At 43.1% G+C, this 24135-nt stretch overlaps 1 protein-coding gene across 6 annotated transcripts in view; it reads right to left on the reverse strand.

Annotated features, from left to right (window-relative positions):
- Positions 1 to 24135, reverse strand: part of Large1 (LARGE xylosyl- and glucuronyltransferase 1) — a 461800-nt gene that overhangs the window by 412909 nt on the left and 24756 nt on the right. Inside the window, exons 2-3 of one of the 6 annotated variants that reach the window (XM_070014407.1) lie at positions 8395 to 8681; positions 7261 to 7363 (exon numbers count right to left, since the gene is read on the reverse strand). The exons of 4 other annotated variants lie outside the window; for them this stretch is intronic. The gene's annotated coding sequence lies outside the window, so the exon portion shown is untranslated. Of the gene's footprint in view, positions 1 to 7260; positions 7364 to 8394; positions 8682 to 24135 lie in introns of those variants that run through there. One more of the 6 variants, XM_070014411.1, reaches the window with a different exon arrangement.

Below are 24135 nucleotides of genomic sequence, written 5' to 3' on the forward strand. Positions count from 1 at the left end.
ATAAGTTGGATGTGTGGCCATGCCTATAATTCCAGCTACCCAGGAGATGTAGGTAGGAGGATCATGGCCTGAGGCCAGCCTAGATAAAAGCATGAGATCCTATTAAAATACAAACTAAAGCCAAAGGACTGAGCCATGGTTCAAGTGGTAACAATGATCTAGGTGAAGCCTTGAGTTCAATCCGCAGAACTGTCCGTCCCCCTCTCCTGCCCCCTCGCCAAAATCTACCTCTAGCTGGTGCTCTCAAATCAGCTGTTGTATATATATAAGGCATGTCCATCATGCAGAATGTACTAGGGGATAGTCCTGGTACAGAAGTAAAGAAATTATTTGAATTAGTGGGGTCTATGTGATCTTGGACAGGTTTCTCAGTCTCTCTGTGTCCTATTTTCTCTTCTGTAAAAAGAGATGATAGCAGATACATTATTTAGTTATGATGAGGAAGTGCTTATGGCAATGCTTGTAGTAACAGTAGATGCTCACAAGATGATACCCTCAAGGTGAACAAACATATAGAGGTGTAGGAAGGGCAGGAGAATTAGAGAGACTTTTATGGAAATCACTTCCCACAGAGTTAATAATAGCAGACATTGGTCCATTCATTCTTTTTCAGTATATCTTCACAAAGCACCTACTATTCATGAGGCACTCTTCTGGGTAGAGAAATGAACAAAAGCTTTGCCCTTGCAGAGTTTATAGTCACTAAAGGTGTTGTCATTACTTGTGTATACAGGAATACTAATATATCTATTTCTACCAAGTATTTAATTTCTGGGTAGAGAAATGAACAAAAGCTTTGCCCTTGCAGAGTTTATAGTCACTAAAGGTGTTGTCATTACTTGTGTATACAGGAATACTAATATATCTATTTCTACCAAGCATGAAAAGAACTGTGAAACATAAAGCTACCCACAAAAGAGGAGCCTAATGAAAGGACTCTTATTGAAGGATGGATGGATGGATGGATGGCTGGATGGATGGGTGAATGAATAAGTGACTGGATTGGGAATGGATGGACATGAGGATGGATAGATGGAAAGAGGCCCAATAATGCACAGTCAGTGAACTAGGCTATGGATGCAGCCTTATCAAAGTACCCTCTGGTGAATGGATGTGACTAATTTAAGGATCAGTTGCCAGGCAACACTAACAAGTGACCATAAAGCAGTGTGAAAATAGTGTTATATAGAAAAGCTTAATCAATGTGAGCAAGAATCTTAAAATCCAAATCACCAGGATTAAGGTGGCCTTTGCACACATGCCCTCTTGCCTTCTATTCTGAGCCCAGCACTGACTCATTCTGTCAGCTGTATCTTCTCACTTATACGAAGGAGCAGGCTCTTTCACAGGCCCTGGACACACAGAGCTACCAAAGAGGGATGCGTCCTGCTGCCCAGAAAATTCCCTCCCAGCCTCCAGGCTGTCCTGGCCTTGAATAGCTCCTTTCTGGAGCTTTGCCAAGAAGAGGCATGCAACCCCACATTCTGTGTGTGTTTCTATTTCCAAAATCTAAAAGCTCTTTTCAGTGGTTCTCTAGCTCCCTGACACAACTAAGTTTTAACATGGCCATGTTGAATCAACAGATCTACTTCTCACCTCCTCACGTTATTTCAGGTCTTCCAGTCTCAGTCTCCCCTTTGTTTGATAACAAAAAATAGTGTTAATATGATTGAATGCGAAGAATAAACTATCTATACTAGTCTGTTTTGGGTGGTTATAACAAAATACCTGAGTTTAAGTCTTGTAGGTTCAAGAGCATGGCACCAGCATTCATTAGCTCCATGAGGGCTTCTGACTACATCATAACAGGGTGGCTGGCACCATGGCAAACACAAGAGAAATCGAGAACACGTGGCAAGATGAGCAACCAGAGATTCAGGGGCCAATACCTTGTTTTTGGTAACAATCCACTCAAGAGAACTTACTCCACAAGAGACCAGCATCAGTCCTTTCTGAGGACATTTTCTTAACAACCAATACACCTTTTTCTCTAGACTCCACCTCTTACAAGTTCCATTGAGGGTCTAGTTTATAACACATAAACCATTAAGAGGCACATTCAAACCATAGGCAAACCACAGCAGTGCTCAAGATCCAGGCAGGGGACCGCTTACATTCTACACCCGCCACATAGATAGACAAGAGGAGATGTTGTTCCAGTCATATCACCATTAATTAGTGCATCTGAACTGATCTACCTTTGCCTATTTATTATTCACAGGGACCCAGCCCAACTTGTGCTGCCCACTCTTCAGTTTTATGCATATAACTATGTTGCCCTTTGCCCTGCTAAAAAGAACATAAAGCACATGAATTCATACCAGCATTTTCTCCCATGCTAATAAGCCCTACTTCCCAATGTTAGGACAGGACATTCAACTTATTACAGGTCTCACATGGCCAGAGTGTGAGAACATCACCCTGCAGTCTAGGAGACTACACAGGAATCCTACAGGTTCATATGCTATTTACCCAGGCTTCACAAACAAATGAAATAAACAACCAAGGATTGATGAAAAAACATTAGTCCTGAACATCAAGACAGACAAGATTAGATGCTGTAGATATTGTCTGAGGTTCATCCTATATCTAATACTCTGCATGAACTCCTCTGAGGACAGGGCCAGGCTGGGAGGACAGGACCCCCCCTTGCAGGAGTGTGTTTTGCTATTCCTTTTGCTGTCCCTAGAGTCCTGTGAGTACTGTGACTAGCTGCAGGAAACTTGATAGTATGCTTGGAGTGGGAATGATACCAATGGAAAATGCTGCTTGTGTGGTTGTTTATACTATGTCTAAGTAAAGACACAGAATTATGAGTGTCTGACCTTCTGTAGTAATCTTGTCTTTTGACAGGATTTTATGTAGTGTTACCCAACTGATTATCTTCCTGCTTCTAAATTTCTTATCTACCTCTTACAATGTGCCCATTTTAATTTCCCACAACTCCCTTAAGAGAGCCCCCAAGTCAATATGAATTTATAAAAGTGGAATTGGGAGAAGAGATCGTTGGGAGAGACATCTTTGGGTTTAACTATCTGTTGGGTTAGACTCACTCCTCGCTCTATAAGTGAGATAAAGGATTATTCGCTACATGGGCATTTCTTCATCTGTCATCCCAGAATCTGCAAGCTGGAACAGTCAAACCTGTTCTTTGTGCTTTAAAACACTTTCCTGCCTTCGAATTATTTAATCAGTGGAATAATGAATGGAGACATTAGACGATAGCTAGCTATTTCTGTCTTCTCATGCAAGTGAACTCTTCCCACCATAAAAAGAGTTTCTGTACACTTCCACTCACACACACTTGTTGAATACGACTTTGCAGTAACTGCTTAATCCCAAGTTTGGTCAGCCAGAAATCATGTCACCACGAAGATGTCACCTATGAAAGGTGTTAGGAACTCAGGGGAGGGATAAGGATGCCAAAGGTAGAGATGTAGAAAAGAAAGTTGTGATGTGAACAGAGTTTAGCTGGGGATGGTAAAAGAGATGGGGACAGAGGCTTCTTTATCTAGATATCATCTTTCTTATCAGTGCTCATCACTCTGCCCCATCTCTTCAGATCCATTTCCTCTAGAACAGACCCTTTGGACCCCCTGAAAATTGTGGCTTCAACTCCTTAATTTTCTTTCAGCTGCTCCAAACTGCTCTAACCCTTTAGCCTGGGTCCTGACCCAAAATGGCACTTTCCCAGTTGACATTGAGTATGATAAAGCTAAAATTAGGACTGTTTCGATAGATATCTAGACTTCTCTGTAGCAAATCTGTTCTGCTTCCAAGTGTGTGGTGAGGGGAGGAGGGGGAAATACTTTCCATTTTGACTGTGGAAAATCCAAACCTGCTCAAGTCTGTAGGTACCTCTGAGTACTCTTTTTTTATGTTTTTTTTTTAATTGTAAAAATAGCATACAGAGGGATTACAGTTACATGAGTAAGGTAATGAGTACATTTCCTATGGAGCATTGTTACCTCTTTCTTTGTTTTTCCCCTACCATCCCTTCCCTCCCACCTCCCCAATTCACCCTCTGAGTCCTTCTTGACCCTCTAGGGTCCTCCCTGTACAAATGACCATTTGACCTCACTAAGCCAGAAAGTACCAGGCAGGAAAGTAAATGCTCCTGCACATCCATGCCATCAGCACACAGGAACCCGTGCTTCTTCCTGAAGGAAGGGGTGCTCCTTTCTCCCTATTCCAAGGATGAGGCCATGTCATGCCAAGCAGCAACACTAAATAATTCATTCATCCTGTAAGATAGGTCACATTGTTCAAAGGTAACAGGTTGGCTTCAAAAATGTTCACACAGGAGCACAATACCCCCAAGACCTTCCAGCCATGGGGGGTTACAGTGAAGATGTGGTCAAACGAAGCATGGCTAGCCCTGTCTAGCTTTACTTCATCCTAGGTTTTAAATTTAAGTGCTCCAATGCATTCTCTCATTTCTTCCTATAGGTTCAAATGAGTGTCCCCAACTAGATATACCTGCCCCCCACCAGAACCTCAGAATGTGATCTTATTTGGAAACAGAATCACTGGGAAGGCAATTCAGATGAGGTCATACGCAGAAAGGGTGGGTCTTCAACAATATAATTGAAGTCCTTATAAGAAGACAACAAATAAGGGAGACCTTGGGACCTATGTTTCTTTGGGTCTGGCTTACTTGATCTAGGATAACCTTAGCAGATGAGCAGAATAGCTCAATAGCTATGTACACATGACCATATAAGATGATGCTAAGTGAAATGAACTCCAAGATATGGACACAAGAGGTTTTTCTTTGTTGTTGTTCTCAATGTACTATATGGCTTCTTTTTTCTTTTGTGTTTTCCCCCTATGGTTTACACCTTATTGTGATTCTGTGATTCTGTGATTCTGGTACGTGGGCATTGTGTATACATTTATCTGAACTAGGGAAGGGAAGGGGAACAACAAAATGGTAGCACAAAGGACAAAAAGGGAACCTGGGCAACAGAGATACTCACAAGACAATATGTTAGAAATGATCTGTACAACTTGGGAGGAGCATTGAGGGAGAAGGGAAAGAAGGAGAAAAATAAGGGAGGGGGTAACAGGTTAAGAAAAGAAATTTAATCACTACCTTACTTATGTAACTGTAACCCCTCTGTACATCACCTTGACCAAAAAAATTGTTCAAAAAAGAAGACAGCCAAAAGCAGAAAGACGCTTGGAGAAAAGATCTCAAGATGACAAGGGACTCCAGAGATGCTTCTAATAGCCAAAGAGCACCAAAGACAATGGCCAAACACCAGACACCAGAAAGAGGCAGAGGACACCCTGTGGGCTTCAGAGGGAGCTCAGCACTGGTGCTTCTAGAATTGTGAGACTATAAATCTCTGCTATGCTAAGTCCCCTCCTTTTGTGGTATTTTGTTATGGAAACAGATGCTCTATGTGATCCAGGCTCTGGCACAACTTTACACATGTGGAAGCTTAAGATTTATTAATAATACCAGCATCAAGTATTGAGTATTTTGTACAGGCCCCCTTTTTAAAGGGGAGGAAACTGAGCCACTGGGAGGTTAAGAACACAGTCCAGGTCACACAGTCTGTATGGGGTACAACAGGAATTCAAAGTCAGACATAGAATGTGCACTCTTACCCACTCTGCCTATAGCCAGAAGAGAGTGTCAGATGTAAACGTGAACTCAGATGGTCTGGTTTCAAAGCCCATATCATTGGCCTCTTTTTCAACTCAGTATTCCATTTGCTAATAGAATGTTCTTCCTGAGGAGCACCTTAAAACCTGAACTTGATGATATAACCAATCAACTAAATGGACAGTTGCTTCTATACATCCTATTACTCCAGATTAAAGTCCAGTTAGGTACATTTTAAGAGCATCCCAGATCTCTATGGACAGTATCTATCAGGAAAGGTATATGGGGTAATCTCCAAGCAGGCAGAAGAAACAGAGCTTCTCTCTTATAGGACTTTGCTGATCGAGGTCATTTCTGTGAACACTGAAAGAGCATCTGAGATGTGCTAACCTTGTATCAGGGGAGGGTACAGAAAACCCTGACCTTCCCAGATGTACTTATTCTAGAAGAGCACAAAAATGGCCAAACTGCCATAGGTCCTTAATTGAGACCTACCACTGAAGTCAGAACACTGGTACTACTGAGAGATAGAGGGAAGAGATCTACCTGCAGAGCAGGTGACACAGAACTTTGTACCTGATTTCACCTTTCTTATTTAATGCTAATCTAAGTACTACCTCCAACACAGACATGGCTTACAAACATGCATCTTTTCCTTTCCTCCTCAGCTCACTTTCTCTCTGCAACATTTTCCTGAAATATTATACTGTCTCACTTTGTGAGCCATACAAGTAATATAGATAAGACTCAACAACATGAAATTTTTATGATTACTATTTTGTAATGCAGGAAATGGATCACCTTCAGGGGAAAAAGTTATAGATTAAAAAAATCTTCAATTGGAAGAACTAAAGTTAAATGATAACTACCAATAGTTATTAGTGTTAATTCAGCCTAAAGTTTCCCAGAATCCAGAAATCCAGTCTATTTCTGAGTCTACAAGTGGAAAAGAAAATAGTACAGATTAAAGGGCTGTGGGGCTTGGAGATACAGGGTTGGAGGGTTTCCCAAGATTTGAGAAAGAAGGACCATCAACTCACCCACACATGTGGCATGGGGGAGGGGAAGGGTTCACTCCTCACGGAGCTGTGTGGCATAGCAGAGAACTCGGCCTTGGACTTGACCTTCCTTCCATCAATTAGAGTAACTGGCAGAGTGGCAAATAGACACATGAACATCTATGCTATGTAGAATCATTTTCAGACTAAGTGAACCAGCTTGCTCAGAACACTGTCTGGCACAGGGCAGAAATATAATCGACACTACCCAGTGCTATTACTAATCCAATCTTCATCAACTTGTTTAACACAACACCTGGGAAAAACAAACAGCAGCTTTCTTCCCCATATTTTCTTCATCATTATCATCACCACCATTGCAAGCTGGGTTTGCCTCTGGCCCTTGAGCCTGACATCTCACACTTAGAAAACAAAATTTCCCTGGAATTTTTAAAGGACCAGACATTAAGCAGGAGGTACAGTGAGGCCTGGCTCCTGCTGGGAGTTAAGCCTTATAATGGCAAGCGAAAGCAAAAGTCAAACTATAGTGATTGAGGGCAGAGAGCCCTGGGACTGACCTAGCTGGAAAATAAATAAAGCCTTTTCTATTAAATCTAGGATCTTTTCAGAGAAAGCATGTCCACTCACCTCTACTGCGGCTGCTGGACCGCAGGGGAGCCCTGGAGGAAAGTGTCTCAGATGATGCTTGTCCTAGCTGCTATGCCATGATTCTAAGCGGGGAGAATCCACCCTGTTAAGAGCACACAACCTCTCACTCCTGATGTCTGACTTTCAGTTTGGTGTCATTATTCCTGCCCTCCCTACAAAAGCCCTTGGATCAGAGGCATAGTTCTTTTTTTACGCCGCGCCCCCCCCCCCCCCCACACAACGCCCCACTGCCACTGGCAGGCATGAGCAGCATTCAGGAGAGGCATGCCTCAATGAACCCGAGCTGTTCCTGGACTAATGAGACACACACTGGAGTTTATTTGTGACGCGTGTTCTGAATTGTGCTAGGTGAAGCTGGGCTGAGAGCACTGGCAGCGGGCATCCCTCCTGGGTACTTGCCAGGAAAGCGGGGATATAGGAGGGCAACAAAAGGCAGGCCTGCTCTAGGGGTCCTGACCCACAGAACCAGAGAGCAGCAAGCTCAGCTCAGCAGGCTCTGTCTTCTGTCTGGTTGCCTCCAGTGTGGAAGCAAAGTGGTACAATCAAGGCCACTGGAAGAGGAGGGAGGATGCTGCCACTGCTCAGTCTATGACCCGGGTATGCCTTATCACTGGGCCTGTAATCAATTCAAACACTGAGATTTGTAAACTTTCCTATTATCTTTAAGTAGTTGTACAAAGGAGGTGCCATTTCATAAAGCCGTTTATGAATGCAATACCTCTTGATCCGTATCACACCCCCTTCAACATTCTCACCCTTCAACCCACTCTTGACTGTATTCTCCCCCTTCTTCCCACCTTCATTCATCTACTCCTCTCCCCTTCACCTCACACTCTCTTGCAAGAATCCATATCCTAGTGGTTATGTTGTTGGGCTGCAGTAAGATTATCTGATCCCTTCTCAGGTTCCTGTTAATCTCCCACTGCTTGCTGCAGACATCTCACATCTCACCCCCTTCCCCTCTTCTCCTTCTCCTCCTCTCAACAGGCCTGGCATCTGCCTCCTACCTCTTGTCCTCCCTTGCCCTTCACAAGGCATGAAAAACCAAATATAAGTCATCAATTTCACCTCCCCCCTCGACCTCCTCCAGGGCTTCATCCCCTCCTCTCTCACCTCAGTCACCAGCTCTGACTTTTCTCCTCCTCCTGTGGAGTGGCACGTGAACACCTGTTACCAGGCGGAGGTGAGAAGTACAGGGTAATATGGAACCTTTCTGCCTACAAGATCTGAAGCCTCCTGCAGCACCACCCAGGGGCAGACTCTGCCTGTGGGTCACTCTGGCAGGTGAGGTGTGGACTTCAGTCTGGGAAGTCAGTACGCCCTGATCTGGGCTCTGAGATGCAATGGCTGGTCCCTCTCTGTTGCTCATCCACCACATCCAGCTCCTCCTCAACCTGGCCCTAGGATAGAAGAAAATCCATGAGCTGGTAAGGAACACAGTAGGCCTAAGACCCTACAGCTTTGGGTCTGAATCACTGGCTGCTCACTGCCCTGAGACCCCCTAGCACAATGCATAACCTGTGGGCCTCAGTTTTTCATCTGTGTCATGGACATAGGAGCCAGGTTAGAAGCCCTACCCTGGTGATGAACAAGTGTACAGGACTGAGACAACCACATTTCCACACCGGTTTCCACAACCTCAAGCAGAGAATATACTCCACAGTGTGGGCATGAAAAGGTAACCTATGGAATCAGCAGTCTATGGAAGAACAGTGTTGGAGGGGCGGAGGGGGATAGTTGGGGTCCTGGTAGTGTCTCTTCATCTGGAGCTGGTTATCCAGGCATGTTGTCTTTGAGAAATCACAAGTTGCACACTTATACGTTCAGCACTTTGCTGCTTGTATGATATACTTTATTTCATTACAATTTTATTAGAAAAATGAAGGAAAATCTTTGTCCTGGGACATTGTAATGGCTAATGTTGACTGTCCATTTGATTGTACTGAAAAACACATAGGTGATTATTAAAGCACAGCTCTGGGTGTGTCTATAGCAGAGTTTCCAGAAATTATTAGACCATGCAGGCACTGATCTAATCAAGGGTCTAATTCACTGATGGGCTCAAAATCTGAACAGAACAGTGGGGAGGAAGTAGAAGTGTAGAAGGTGGGGGCTAGCTGAAGGAATCGAGTCTCTAGGGTCATGCCTTTGAAGGGTTCAACTTGTCCTGTGTTCTGTCTTTACTCTCTTTGCTTCTCAGCTGCCATGAGGTTAGCAGCTTTCCCCGGCAAGCTCTTCCATTATGACATCTCTGTCTTGTCATGGGCCTGAATGCAAAGAGCCAGCTGGCCCTGGACTGGACACTCCTCTCAACTGTCTCTCTCAGGTATTTGCCACAGTGATAAAAATAAAAATAAAAAATCTTAACACTCCCATCAGCTAATCTTTGTGACTGTCCTTAGCTTGGAGCAAGAACTTTGGTTCTGAACACACAGCTCCATCTCTCTACAGGCGCCCTTCTCCCAGGGTAGTGTCTGAAAGTCCACCAGCCAACATAGAACCTGCAGGCTCCCCAACTCTGAGATCATATCCTATGACTTCCACAAACACATAGCAAGAGTCTACTCTGGGCCAGAAACAGACCAAAATATGAACAAACCCAAGAAAACCTCTTTTTAAAAAAAATCTTATTTTGTGAGTCTGAAGGTGGGGGGGGGGGGGGGGGGGGACGGGACGACTCTATCACTTACAGAGGCCCAGCCATATGTAAGAGTAGTGCAACTACCACAAAATTTACTTTGAACAATGCTGTAAGGATTGACCAGTCCAGATAATTCCTGAGACCTTCCTACTCCCAGGTTATGTCGCATGAAAGTCCAAAGCCTTCTCCAAGATTTTTTAAGGCAACGAACATAATAGGTTCTAGAGACAGATTTTTTTATTCTGTGTTCAAAATGTTGCTGTGTAACTTCGGGCAAGTTTCTGTTCCTCAATTTCCCCAACTTTGAAATGGGAGAGAAAAATGACTTCTTCCTAGGAGTCAGAAAATTAAATAAAACTATCTAAGTTAGATGCTGAGAACTGTGCCTGACTTTAGTGAATAACATATTTTAGCTCTTTTTTTCTATCATTTCTATGAAGCCCTGGTGAGTTGCATCTTCCACCAGTATTCATTGTCCACCAAAATCCTAAGTTTAACAAAGTACACAATGGCCATTCCATCCTTCACTGAACCTGTCATGCCAGCAGAAAATGTCACATCTCAATACATAAGTACACTGACTTCATTTTGCAGACATAAAAAAGAAAGTGAGAGAGATGGTGTAGCTTGCTTAAGGTTACATGGAAAACAAAGAATAAAACCAGACCCTGACCCCAGATCTAACCAGACACTGAGGTGAGAGACTTTTCCTATACTGTGCATTACTGATATATAGCTCTGAATCTGTTCCTTTATTAAAACAATGGCCCCACATTACTATCCCAGAAAAAAAGATAAAGAACATGTAATTACTTGTCATAGGATCACCATTGGATGTTTATGCGTCACAGGGTGAGATTGTTTGATATCTCAAAGGGACACAGGTCATAAAAATGTATGGGCAAATGTCTGCAGGGGTAAAACTGAGAAGAGTAATCTACAGGGTACATGGAGGAGCCCGGATGTTTCCAGGTGCCCATGTGCCCAGATGCATGAGTACCTCACATGAACTAATGTTGCTGCTCCGGGATTTGCCCACAATTATCCAACAATGTGGGGGACAAAATTCAAAGCCAATACTATGTCTAGCTTTCCCATTTAACAAGTACAAAAACACCCTTCCCTTCATGCCTCTTGCTTATGACCCTCCACTTCATATACCAACTCATCCTTCATAGTCTGGCTTAAGTCACCACTGAGGTCAACTGAACAACACTGCTACCTCTTTAAACACCATCTACCCTGCACCAACAACAATTAGTTAGAATTTAATTGTGGTTGGTTAGGATTTATTGCTTCTGTGTGTATTACTACAATGGGTGAGCCCCTTCATAGGAGAGCCATGCATTATCTGTAGGGGTATGGTAAACTACCAAGCACTATCGAGCACACTGGAATTACTCAAAGAATATCTGTTGGCTGAATGAATAAAATAACCAATCCATTAATCCATCCATCCTGATCCTCTGATTTCTGTTCTGAGTCCTTTTTCCAAACCAGCTTCCCCATTCTGAATTCTGATGTTCTTCCCCACAGGTGGCTTCACTGCCAATCTGTCTGCATGGAGAGAGGCCAAGAGCATGGCTTTCTACCATAGCTTGGTAACACCAATTGTCACCTCTCCATTTTTATTAATTGCTAGGTTAATCAAGCACTCCAAATTGCGTCCACCCATGATAACATGCTTTATTTCTGCAATGGCCAAGAAGACAGGATTTAGCTGAACCACACAGCCTTTAGGACTTCATGTGATTGTCACAATTTTCCAAAATAGTTGACCCCCCCAAGTCAGATCAGATGAAGAGAGGTCTTGACCAAAATCTCTAACTATCTACAGCTCCTACAGAGCAAACAACAGAGTAAACCATGATACACTTTTTTATCAGCTTCCCCCAGCAATCTTGCAGGACTATTATCGCACCAGTTTCTGGACAAGGGCAGTGAGGCCCACATGAGAAATATGTCTTTCTGAAGAACCAGACCTGTTCTACACCATGGTACAAGTCATGCCCTGACCCCATGGTATAAGACCTTAATTGTGTCCTCCCCACATTACAGCCACCCTCCATCATTTCTGTGACAGAGGACCGCCCCACACAAATGATTTTTTCCCCTCTAGGAAACTTCCCTGCCATAAGGGGACACTGAGGAAATTGCATTCCTGTCCCTCAGCTCTACTGTGCCAGGCACCATTCTTTAACCAGCAACACAGAAGCAAAAGGAGAGAAGAGAGAGGGATGCTACCGGCCTTTTAATTTTAATGTATTTTATGTGTTTAATATACTTGTATTTATAAGGTTATGTAGTTTTTAACCTTCTGATTGCAAAGAATAAATGTGATCCTTCTAAACAGTCCCCTTCTACTTTCTAAGTAGCTTCCTACCTTTTTATTTTTATTTTTTTTTAACTTTCAATAAAGATGCCACAGAGGCTGCCAGGCCAAAACGCATGACATTCCCTGACAGGCTCCCATATGGAGACTCGATCGTTCCAGATGCCTTCCTATGTTCCAGGTTTTCAGAAGCATGGTTACGAGCCCCCTGGGGACAGAAAAGGAATGCTGTGCACATGCTCTGCTGCAAGGCTTACTGTCCAGCTTAATGAGCAAAGTGCTCAAAGCCTGCTGAGGCCCAGTGCCCCAGAGGTGCTTGCGCTAAGCCTCCAGGTGAAGTCACCTGCATCTCTTTGAATGAGCAGGTGGAGAATCCAAAGGAGAGATGAGCATCTGTTAGAAAGGCTGCTCTAAATCTCACCATCTGAGAAACGGAAGCCAAAAGAGAATGCAAATTACAGTGAACCTTCGAAAACATGGGTAATAAATTAATCCTTTATAAAGGTAGAAGAGGCCTGGAGTCAGTGGTATACTCCTGTAATTTTACCTACTCAGGAGGCTGAGTACTGAGGCTCAAAGTCAGTACAGACAGGTTGGCTTCTTTGAGTCTTTTTATCTCCAATTAATCACTAAAAAGCCAGAAGTGGAGCTTTGGTTCAAGTGGTAGGGTGTCAGCCTTGAGTGAAAAAGCTCAGGGACAGAACCCAGGCCCTGAGTCCAGTATCTGAATGAATGAATGAATGAATGAATGAACAAGTGGCAGAGAGGTGCCCAGTTAAAAAGCATAAGTCTTATTTTATGAAAATAATTTCAATTGTAAGTGATCACAATAAAATCATAATGTTTTAAGCACCATCAAAATATCAACTCCTAGCTTAAACAATTCTATGGAATTAGCTCATTCTCCTGGACTATGCAGAATGAACTGTGGCTGCAACCTTGAAAAGGTCCCATCTACAGGCCCTGTGCCTTTCACCCATGTTCACTAAGCTTTGGGAGTTAGGGAAACAGGGCCCAGTTTAGCATAATAAGTGGTTCAAGAGGCAGTTAATGGAACAAGTGCCCGAAATGGGGTAATCACCTCCACATTACAAACTTGCCACCAGTGGCACCTGGGGTTGGATCTAGGGACAACAGTATGACAGAGCAACACTTTGACCCCAGACAAGACAGCAGGCACCAACAACTGTCCCCTGGCAATTCACTTTGTCCTTCTGCACAGTGGAAAAGACCAGTGACCTCAAAGGAAACACCAGTCCAGGCTAGATCCAGACCATGCTAAATGACTCTCCCTTCTGCCCCAACAGTAGCTCAGGGCAGGGTAAGAGGAAGCACAGGCCAACTGGGAGACATCAGGCAGCAAAATCACAAAGACGAAACCCAGCACTAAGACCAATGGCTCTGCCATCAGTAAAACCTAAACAATAAAGTTGACCTGGTTGTGGAAAGACTGGCAGAGTAAAGAAGGCCTCCATGTCACAGGTGAATCCAATGCAGTTAATCGCCTCACTCCACATATCTAGGAAACCATGAGAATGGACCCTAAGATACAGACAGGCATCCCGCTACTCACATCACTGAGCATGACGACTCTCCTTTCTCTTCTACTTTTTACCACCATCTTTGCTGCAATACTTTGAACTTGAAGATCCCCAATTATGGGGATTTCTGTAGACTGATGGAGCACTTTTTATTTATGGCTCCTTAATCCAATTTTCCTCTCTCTGAACCACAAATCTGCCGGTGTCTCCTTAAATCCACAGGGGCATAAGACATAACACATGGCTGGATGAATTATGTTGGAAATGGGAAAACTCACCAATGTCGGACCCCAGATTCCAATTCAATAACAGGAAGGTTGACTTAGAACACGTCTGACAACCTTCTGAACCCCCAGGGCTGGAGGAACCATAGAGCAGACAGTGACTAGATGTTTAGCCCTGACCCTCTGTAGGTTCAGACCCTTCAGGGTGACTCAATGGCAGGCAAGGGGCCATGCACCAAAACCCGGTGGAGGTGAAGCAGTGTCACTCTGCAGCTGGGAAACATGTGGCTCCTACCCTGCAACTTCCTGGGAAGTTCTGGTGTTATATTCTGTAGGTAGAGCTGAGATTGCTGAAATCAGTAAGGTGAAGCAACTCAGCCCAAGATTATAAAGAACACAAGCAACACAGACCCAGACTGGACTTTTTGCACTGTCAACAGACTATCATCACTTCTTGCCTGGATTTCAGCAAGCCTCTCTTTGTAGTCTCCTTTCTTACTGTATGCACCTACAGACAAGCAGCAATGTATGAGACACCAAGCAACTCACAAGCTGGCTCATGCATCTCTTTTAAATCCCATGAGAACAAACGAACAAATGACCCTCTGATCCTCTCAGATATCATCTTTCACTACTTTTCTAGGAGTCTATTCTAACTCTAGACACACGATGCCCTTGTAGTTTCTCAGCCATGGAAATAGACTCAGGCCCTTTGCACTTACTTTGGCCTCCGTTTTTCCCAGGTTAGCCAAGTGACTCATCCTTTCACCTTCAGCTGTTCCCTTTTTAATCATCTCCACAAATCCCTACTGACCAACCTAGTTAAAATGGCAAACCCTAACCTCACGCACCCAGCCCTTCCTCTATCTCTGAGGAGACATAAGAGCTTCCTTGTAGTCCCATGTTTACCTCATTAGGACTGGTATTTACTTGATTTACTGATGCAGTGCTTAGAGCATGGTCTGACACTAATCATGACCAATAAACAGCTATGTAATCAATGATAGAATGATGGTTTGAACCCAAGTCCACCACAGATTGATCTCAGCAGGCCCTTCCTCACATTGACCTTCCCCCCACTTGGGCAGGACCCCTTATTTGGCCTTTGACAACAGGGACTTCCTCCACTGATTAGTCACAGACAAATTATCTCTCCAGGCTGCTGGGAACACATACTTCAAAGCAACCATGCACTTGTAGAGGTCACCCAGGGTTACCAGTAGTCACACTTCTTTGCTGATGGCATTAGAGAATGTGCTCTTCCCACATGGCTATCTTTAGGGTGAGTGAGCAACAGGAGCTGAGCACTGTTCAAACTTGACAAGCCTCCCAAACGCCCCATGCTGCGCCAGCCCAAGCAAAGGACCGCAGCGATGGGGAGGCGTGTGCCCCAGCCAACATTGTGAGCTTGGCTGGAATGTCAAAACGATGCAGGAAATCAGTGGGAGACCAGGCAAGGCCAGATTGGGGAGGCCCTGAAAGGCCAGATGCCACCATCCTGTGGAGCTGGCAGCTTCTGGAGGTCACTGCTTACACCACAGGCTGGCAACCCAGCCTTTCATCTGCCTGCCCAGGGAGGAGAGGTCCCACCTCCTGCTTCCTATAGATCACTGTCTTCGTGGCATACATGTGCTGACTCCAAAAGTCAACCTCCCTCTTCCAGGGACAATGACAAGAAGCAACCCTACACTTCTCAAGTGCTCAAATCAGCCTCCCCTGGTTCTCTGTAGCCAGAGATCCCTGCAGCTTCGCAGATGCCTGCCAAGCACAAAGGCAGCACCACCCTGAACCTTGATGGCACCAACAGCACGTGTTTTTCCAAAGCTTTGTTTGCAATAACAAGCACGGGTAAGATCTTTGAGGAATAAAAATAACTAGGACGTGTAAGCGCTAAGCTAGGCAGTTTTTACATGACAACTCACTTCATTCTAATGTTCTGGTTAAACGTATTTGTGTCCATTTAAAATGGGCAGAAACTGAGGCTTGGATCACAAAGAATCCACTAAGACAAAGGGACAGTAGCACTGGCTATGAACACAGGTATGCATGGCTTGGATGGATATGTTGCACAGGACATAGCACTTTCTAGAACCCACAAAATCTACCCCCTTAAGCTATTGAAAATCTAGACACATTGTTACTGAACCCCATTATTTCCAGCCCAATCCTGGCTGACCCTCTGTGAAGGGGGCAGCTAAGACCTAGGCTCTGAGTGAGACCCAAGCCAGGGAACACACTGAGAGCAGATGGACTTCCTTTGGATGGCCACATGACTTGGGGAAGTTCCAAGCCCTGAGTTCAATCAATCCAGTTTGGCTTCAGGCCGTTCATCTGTAATATAGGAATATCTATGATACTGTGATATTACAAGAGGACATAAGGAGCTTGTGGCACTGACAGGGCAATCCAATCTTACAAATGCCATTTTGCAAGCTATAAAAGGCTACTCAAACAAAGGTATTACAATTAAAATGCAACTGAAGAAGACCCATCTTCAGGCTGGACCATAGGCATAAGCAGCTCTGGTACATCCAATAGATAAAAAACAAAACAAACAAACAAAACAACCCTACAAACACAACTTCCCTATCACACAATACTAGGGCTCACAGATATATGTTCCCTCTACCTAGCTTTAGGCTTTAGCCACTGTCTTCTAACACAATGTTCCTCCAACTGACATGACTAGAAATTGTCTAGAACCCTGGTTGAGGCTTAGTTTTTTTCCCAATGACATTTAAATGTTAACAGAAATACAAAGATAAATTAAATGACTTAGTGATCATAAAATGCCAAGCACTGAAATAAGAATGTAAGGGGTACAAGGAGACTAACAAGACAGCCCTGACCACAGAAACCTGCCAGTCCAGTGGAGAAGAAATTAAAACACCCCACAAAGTCCTCAAAAGTCATCTGGCAAAACCACATGGAAGTTCTTTATAAACACAGAAGTGATGAAGGCAGGTCTAAGAAATATGTAAATCAAGACCTGGATGAGAGAAGGTGTTATACAAGTCTGGAGGAAGCAAAAGAAAAAGAACTCCACCTGCACGACAGTGAACATGAACAGCACATGACCAGGGACAGAACTTTGCTGAAAGCTGAATATCTATGTCTAGCTTCCTGGAATTCATATGCTGAAACATAACCTATGTGCTGGTGTTGGGAGATGGGGCTTCTCATGGTGGTTAGATGATAAGGGCGGGCCTTATGAACAGGATTAATGGCCTTATAAAAGAGAATCCAGAGAGCTCCTTTGCTCCCCTCACCACTCAATGCTTCTGTAAATAAGAAAGCATCCCTTACCAGTCACAGACTTCACCAGCATCTTCACTGTGGACTTCTCAGGCATCCAGAATTAGAAGCAAGTTTGGATATTGGTAACCTAGTCTATAGTCTTTTTATTATAACAGCCAGAATGGACTAAGACAAGTTGTACATGCCAATACTTGGAAGTTCTAAACCAATCTTGAAAGCAAAACAATGTATATCCCTTGGTATCCTCAGGGGGTGAGTCCCAGGACCTCTGAGATACCCAATTCCTCCATTGCTCAAATCCATTTAATGAAAATGGCATAGTATTCCCATAAAACCCAAGTACATCTTCATAAATACCTTAACTCACCTTTCTTTCTTGTATTATTCTCTATATAATACATCATAATAATTCTTTATATAGCATTTACATGGCATCAGGCATTAAAAGTAGTGCACTGTAACTCTGCTGTGTTATGTCAGGAATGATCCAAGAAAAAAGTGTGTGTTCATTCAGTAAAGACACATTCTTTTTAAATATTTTTTATCTGAAGTTGGTGGAATCTGCATATGTGCATATGCAGAATTCTAGAACATGGAGGACTAAGTAGACATTCTGTTCAACACCAAAACAAGTTTCAGTGCCCTGAAGAGATGCTCAGTGTTCTGCTGAACTACATTACCACTTCCTAAAAGGGAATGTGGTTCATGAGGCTGGAGCTCTTTCTACTCTTGGAAACACTGTAGAGCCACCTAATGTTTCTTCCCACAGTCAGCCACTCTGTGGCTGAAGTGAGAATATTAGGAGCAAAGCAATGTGTCACTAGTGCAATCTCAGGTCAGTATTCGGTTATAAGTGATCAGATCAATTACCCAGAATATATTTATGCTAATTTTAGGTAACACCCAAATGTCAACTTGAAAAAAATTACATGAAAAAAAAAGTAAGCTAAAAAGAATCTCAGAGAATATCATCCACAAGCCCAAAGAGGGACACAGTTTAAGAAACATTCTCCTTTCTCTCTTCCATTTTGTCAAAACCTCAACAAACACCCTCTCTGCTACAGTTGCAACTGTCTCCTTTTCTCTTTCAACCCAAGGAGTGATGTTTTCACAATGGATAAAATCTAACAATGTTGTGATGATAGATCATATACAGCATACCTGTCACAGTCAGGAGGTGGTAGGAGAGGGCACTTCAGATGCTTAACTCGCACAGAGGCCCAAATACTAGCATCTCCAACTATAACCTCAAACAATACTCACAGCTGGTGTTTCCAATAGCTTGAGGTCAGTCACCTATATTAAGCGACTGACATAATTCAAGGCCTGCCTGGTCCTAAAGCTTGAGTATCATCCAGAACCCCACCCACTTTACTTCCCCCACAGGAAAGTTATACATGCACTTTGCACCACCATACCAAGCAGGGGCCAGCACCACTTGCTTCTCAGAGTCATTACACTGCCTCTAGAAATGCCAATGCTCTCCTTTCAGTGACAGGCACTTTCCCGCAATGCTCTCATTCAATATAAATGAAGGAAGTCTGGATTCAGTTGCATTGTCCTCGGCTTTACTCACAGGTTGGCAAGTGCAGCCGTCTTGACAATTTTCATGGCAAAGGTCCAGGAACTCAGCACCTTCCTGGGCTAGGCAAACTTTTGTGCATGGACAGTACTCCTTAGCTCTACTCCTGAAATCTTTCTCACTGGAGAAAGAATTTTGGAATCCAAACATAGGTCCCATGGTTTCCCTTATTTGCAATAACTAGTATATGTCTGAGTCAAGCAGAAAAGGTCAGTTAAGTTGATGTTAGGGAAATGAACCCTAAAATATGTACTCAAATTTTTTTTTCTTTCATGCAATTGTTTCTAACACATTTATAAGATTATTTCTTTGTTTCTTTGTATGTCCCTCCCCCATGGTATAACCCCTGCTTTCACTGTATTTGATGTTGTTATAATTTGTGGAGGGGAAGGGAAAAAACAAATCGTTTAAATAGGGATACAGGTGGACCTATTGCAACAACAAGAAGTACAAGTTGTTATGTCAAAAACGAACTTTACAACTTTGTATGGGGGAGGGAGGAGGGTTGGTTTGGGGGTGGAGGGAGGTTGGGATGGGGAAGGGGAAACAAAGGAGGAGGTGACAATGCTTGATAAGAAATATAAGCATTATCTTGCCCATGTAATTGTAACCCCTCTGTACAGTATTTTCACAATAAAAAAAATTAAAAAAGAATTTTGGAATCCACCCATTCATATGGTTTGAGCTGTTGGAGCTGGAACAGCTTGTATTTCAGCTACTATTATTATTATATCATTACATTTCAGGTGGGAAAACTGCCAGTTCCAGCGCAGGTTAAATCAAGACTCTTGGACAGGGTGTCTCCTTTCTGTCCACTCATGTCAAGACCATAACTGACAGCAGAGGTGGCTCTGGGCAGGGAGGAAACAAAGTAGACCCAAACACTGTTCACAGCATACCTACGTGTCTATGCTGTTTTATTTTTATTTATATCATTTTTGTTCTATTTTATGTCAGTGCTACAGGCAGATTCAAGCTACTAGTTTATCTACAAGAAGATAGAGTCATGTGAACTGGGCCTTAAATGGAGAGTGGATCTGGAAGGATGGGAAAAGGGAAGAAAGAGGAGATGAAGGGTAATTTATCAATCCATCCATTTACTGTTTCCTGAGTCCTCCATGTGGAACAGGTATGAGTTCAACACCAGGAAGTCAGTGTGGTCTGTACAAGCTCATAAGACAAAGGTATTTGAAGCACATGGGCAAATACACATTACAGCCATGTCAGTGCTAAAAGGGAAGGTCCCAAGTTTCTGCCCCATAAGCCAGAAACCAGTCTGGTTTCTATCAAGGGCCCCTCACTCAGCTGACTCAGAGTGTCCTACGACAAACAGAAAAATGACGGTAGTCAGCTCAGAGAAAAGGAGAAGATGGAGGAACTAATCATACTTGTGTACCTGCCATGTCCTAGGCACAGAGTTAGAATAGATTATGGGGTTAAGCATAAGAATCTAAGGTTCAAACCTTAGTTTCTCCCCTAACTAGTCCTGTAGCCTTGGACAATTATCAAATTCCTATTACTTCAATTGTACATTGGGCATTATTTCATCTGAGAGTATTATGTGACCACTAAAAATGTTAAATGAATTAATGCACACATAGAAGCAACTGGAAGCACACAAAGCTATAAAAAGAACTTTCTAAAAACCTCACTAGACCATAGAGAGCCAAGGATCCAGAGATCAACTTGACAGTTATCAATAAATTACGTCAAAAAGTGAGAGCCATGAGGTATCATTCTACTGAGGTTTGTACTACCAGTGGCAACTTCAAATATTTTTATTTATATCTGCAGAATACCCAGGTGTGTGAAAGAACATCATTACCATGGTGATAAGTCACCAACATGGCAATGATTCCTTGGGTTATAAATGAAAGTCTTCCTCCTTTTTAGCAGATTTTTTGTTGTTGTTGAACAGACAGACTTTTTTTGAGCACCTATAGTACAGAAGGCACCAAGTGAAATGTTAGCCATACAAAATTAAATTATGAGGATGTCAACAATAGTATGTATAGGTTCCTAGAAGAGAATGAGACTTTGATGTTAATGCAGAACTTTAACATGCAACCAACCCTCCCTAGCTTGGTGAATTTCCCTGGAAACAAAAACAAGCATTCATATCTACTACTCGACATAATGATGATGATTTCACATGATCATACCTGTGCAATGCTAAAAAAAAAAAAAAGTGCATCAAACAGTAGCTATGCCAACAAAATGCTGGGTTCTTTTTTTGTAATTTGTATTAAGTCTTGGCCATTGTCAAAGGGGACTAATTTGGCTCGTTTGTAAGACTTTCTTTGGTATGGTGAAAGTAATGCCATTAGAAACTTAATGGGAAATTGGCAGCAATGCATTCATGCTTTGATGACAAATCAACCTTGTAAGTAGTATTTTTCTAACTTAGAATCCTAGTCAATATTCCTCTATTCTAAACTTTGGTAATACAATCTAGAAATATCTTCTCCAAAGGTTACCCCCTCCATAAAGTTCTCTCTGATCACTTTTCCAGCAGACTCTTCCCCCGAAAGTCCCTTGACAGAGTCCTTTCATAGTTGTTTCGCACTTTCTCTACCATATGTGACAATGATCTTGTCTTGGCCCTCCCACCAGCATTACCAACCCCATCATCGAAGTCTTGCAACAGATTCCATTCTCAAATCATACTATTATCTCAGCATATCAGCCATCTGTTGCACAATAGTACTGCCTAACAAACTAGTGTCTTGAGGCAACAATCATTTCTTGGCCTTCATGGACCTTCACACTGGCTGGCACAAGGCTGATCTAGGATCTACACTGAAGGATCTCCAGCTGGGGAGTGGGTGGCTCCACTCCAAGTGCCCTTCTCCATCTCCTCTTCAGACCAGCAGGCTAGCAGGGCATGCTGTTTTCAACAAAGACTCATAAAAAAGATAGACATTCATAGGACCATGCAAGGCAAAGGCTTAGAACTTGTATATCACATTCACCGCCCAGGTACCCTTCTACATATAAAATGATCATTAGACACTGAATACATGAACAAATGAAGGAAGGAAGGAAGGAAGACTGAGTACACTTCAGAGCCTTGTCAAGACTCATGCCAATTTTACCAGCAGCCACTGCAAATCCTAAATGTGGTATACTGAGAGCACTCTCATTAAATATTAGTTTGATACAGGTCCCTAGACTCCTCTGTACTTTAGCTAGAGAGGCAGCAGTTTAAAAACTTGTAGTTCACATTGTTATTTTTTCATAGATCTCTGATTATGGAATAAATCAATATTCCCATTCACACAAGAGGGCACTACATGCATCTACTATATTATCTCTCCACAAAAACGAGGGGTACTGTTTAGTATGGGGTAGGAGCTGAGGGAAGGAATCAAGAAGAAGATGAAGAGGTGACTTTGAATCCAACCTACAGTGGTTAATTTCCATTTAACTACCTAGCTGAGACTAGAGGTTTAGCAGAGCACATTAAATTCCATGAACTTATGAAATGATGCATTATTGAAGCCACAGCGGGGAGAAAGGGCTCAGTTTAGAGCACATAAAAGACTAAAGTCTGCAGAAGTGTCGTTTTCCATTACAAGGAAAAGGCTAAAAAAATGCATTTTAATTGGGAAATAAGACACCTGCTCTAAAAGGGTAGGTAAAACACAGTCAACCCATACACTGAATTCCTCAGCCCGAGAATGACTTGCACTTCCTCCTCTATCACAAGCCAGGAATTTGTCAAGATTTGTCAGTCAGTCATAGGTTATTCTATCCTCCACCCCCCTCTCATCCTCTTAACAATCACAATCTTGCTACCATGTATGCATTTCCCCCTCCACAAATACATATTAAGACTTAAGATAGAAAGAGACAGAACCTTACCATCATCAGCTTCTATTCAAGTCAATTACATAGCACCCTAACAATTTGTGATGTTACAGGAAACAACAGGCTAAAGAAGGCAGAGATGGAATTAAAACATAGTATTACAGCTTGAATACGGTGAAAACAACCAAATGTTTCACTTCCCTAAGGGTTTTCTGTGCTTCTACATGCAAAGCCGGGCATGGTAGATGACATCTATAATTCTATCTATATGGGAGGTTGAAATTGGGAAAATCACAGTTCAAACCCAGCCCACGCAAAAAAAGCTCATAAGATTTCCCATCCCCCCCTCCCCCGCCCCCAATAACTGGATGTGGTGGCTCATGTCTATTATCCCACCAAAACTGGAGTCTGAGTTCAAGAGAATTGCAGTTCCAGGCTAGCCTGGGCAAAAATGTTCATGAGACTCCATTTCAATGGAAGAAGGTTGGTGCAAGGGCACATACATGTCGTCTCAGTTTTGGTAATCACTATCTAGGCATGAGACCAGCCCAAACTTAAGACCCTATCTTAAAATAACTGTTGCAAATAAAGGCTAGAGGTGTGACTCGGTCATAAGGCATCTGCCTACTGAGATGAGGCCCTGAGTTCAAATCCCATTATGGTATCTCAAAAAAGATGTTTAAGAAATTTGCTAAGTTAATTTATATAGAACACCCCTAACAGGTAAATCACCAAACAATTCACTGTAGTGAATACAAAGGGTCCCTATCCATCAGATATTGGTGATCTAGGTAACCAGAATCCCTGATCGACCACTAAGTCTAGGCAATAACAAAGCACAATCAATTCAACACAAACAGCTGTATTTATTAAGGCTAGATAGTGCCAAATCCCACAGTAGACCTCTACCCCCTTTGCATTAGTGAGTTGAGGCATTGAAGATGCAGAGATCTGTCATGTCCTCAGAAAACCATGAACACCTGGGCCCCAAGTTGGGCTCAGGAAAGCTACTACTGTAGGCATGAACTCCATATGTCTAAGCCTGTTGAGTTGGGGAGGGAGGGTTGTGGGGTGGAGGCACACCCTTCCCCTGACGCTCTTTTTTCTTACCTTCCTACTAGGTAGTCAATCCAGAAGCACACCCTCACTTCCGGGGGAGTCTGGAATCCCAGTGTCAATATGTCCACATATCCAGCTGAATCACCATATATGTGAGCGTGGGGGAGGGAGGGAATGGCAGAACCAGTAGATGTAAATTCTTCCCAGAGTTGCAAGTACATGGCCAAGGAGAGAACCTTTGTGGTCCCTCACTCTCTCCTATACTCCAGCTCTCTCCTCCATGTGGTCTCACTGTGGTACATTGGGAGTGAATTTCCAGAAATGTCCTGGTGCCCGCTCTCGTGCTACAGCTCCATCATCCAAGCAAAAGGGGAGGATGGGTCCTGAAAGAAATACCTCTCTACTCT

The sequence above is a fragment of the Dipodomys merriami genome, unplaced genomic scaffold (assembly GCF_024711535.1).
Source record: "Dipodomys merriami isolate MVZ:Mamm:240054 unplaced genomic scaffold, mDipMer1.0.p SCAF_97, whole genome shotgun sequence".
NCBI classification, from domain to species: domain Eukaryota; kingdom Metazoa; phylum Chordata; class Mammalia; order Rodentia; family Heteromyidae; genus Dipodomys; species Dipodomys merriami.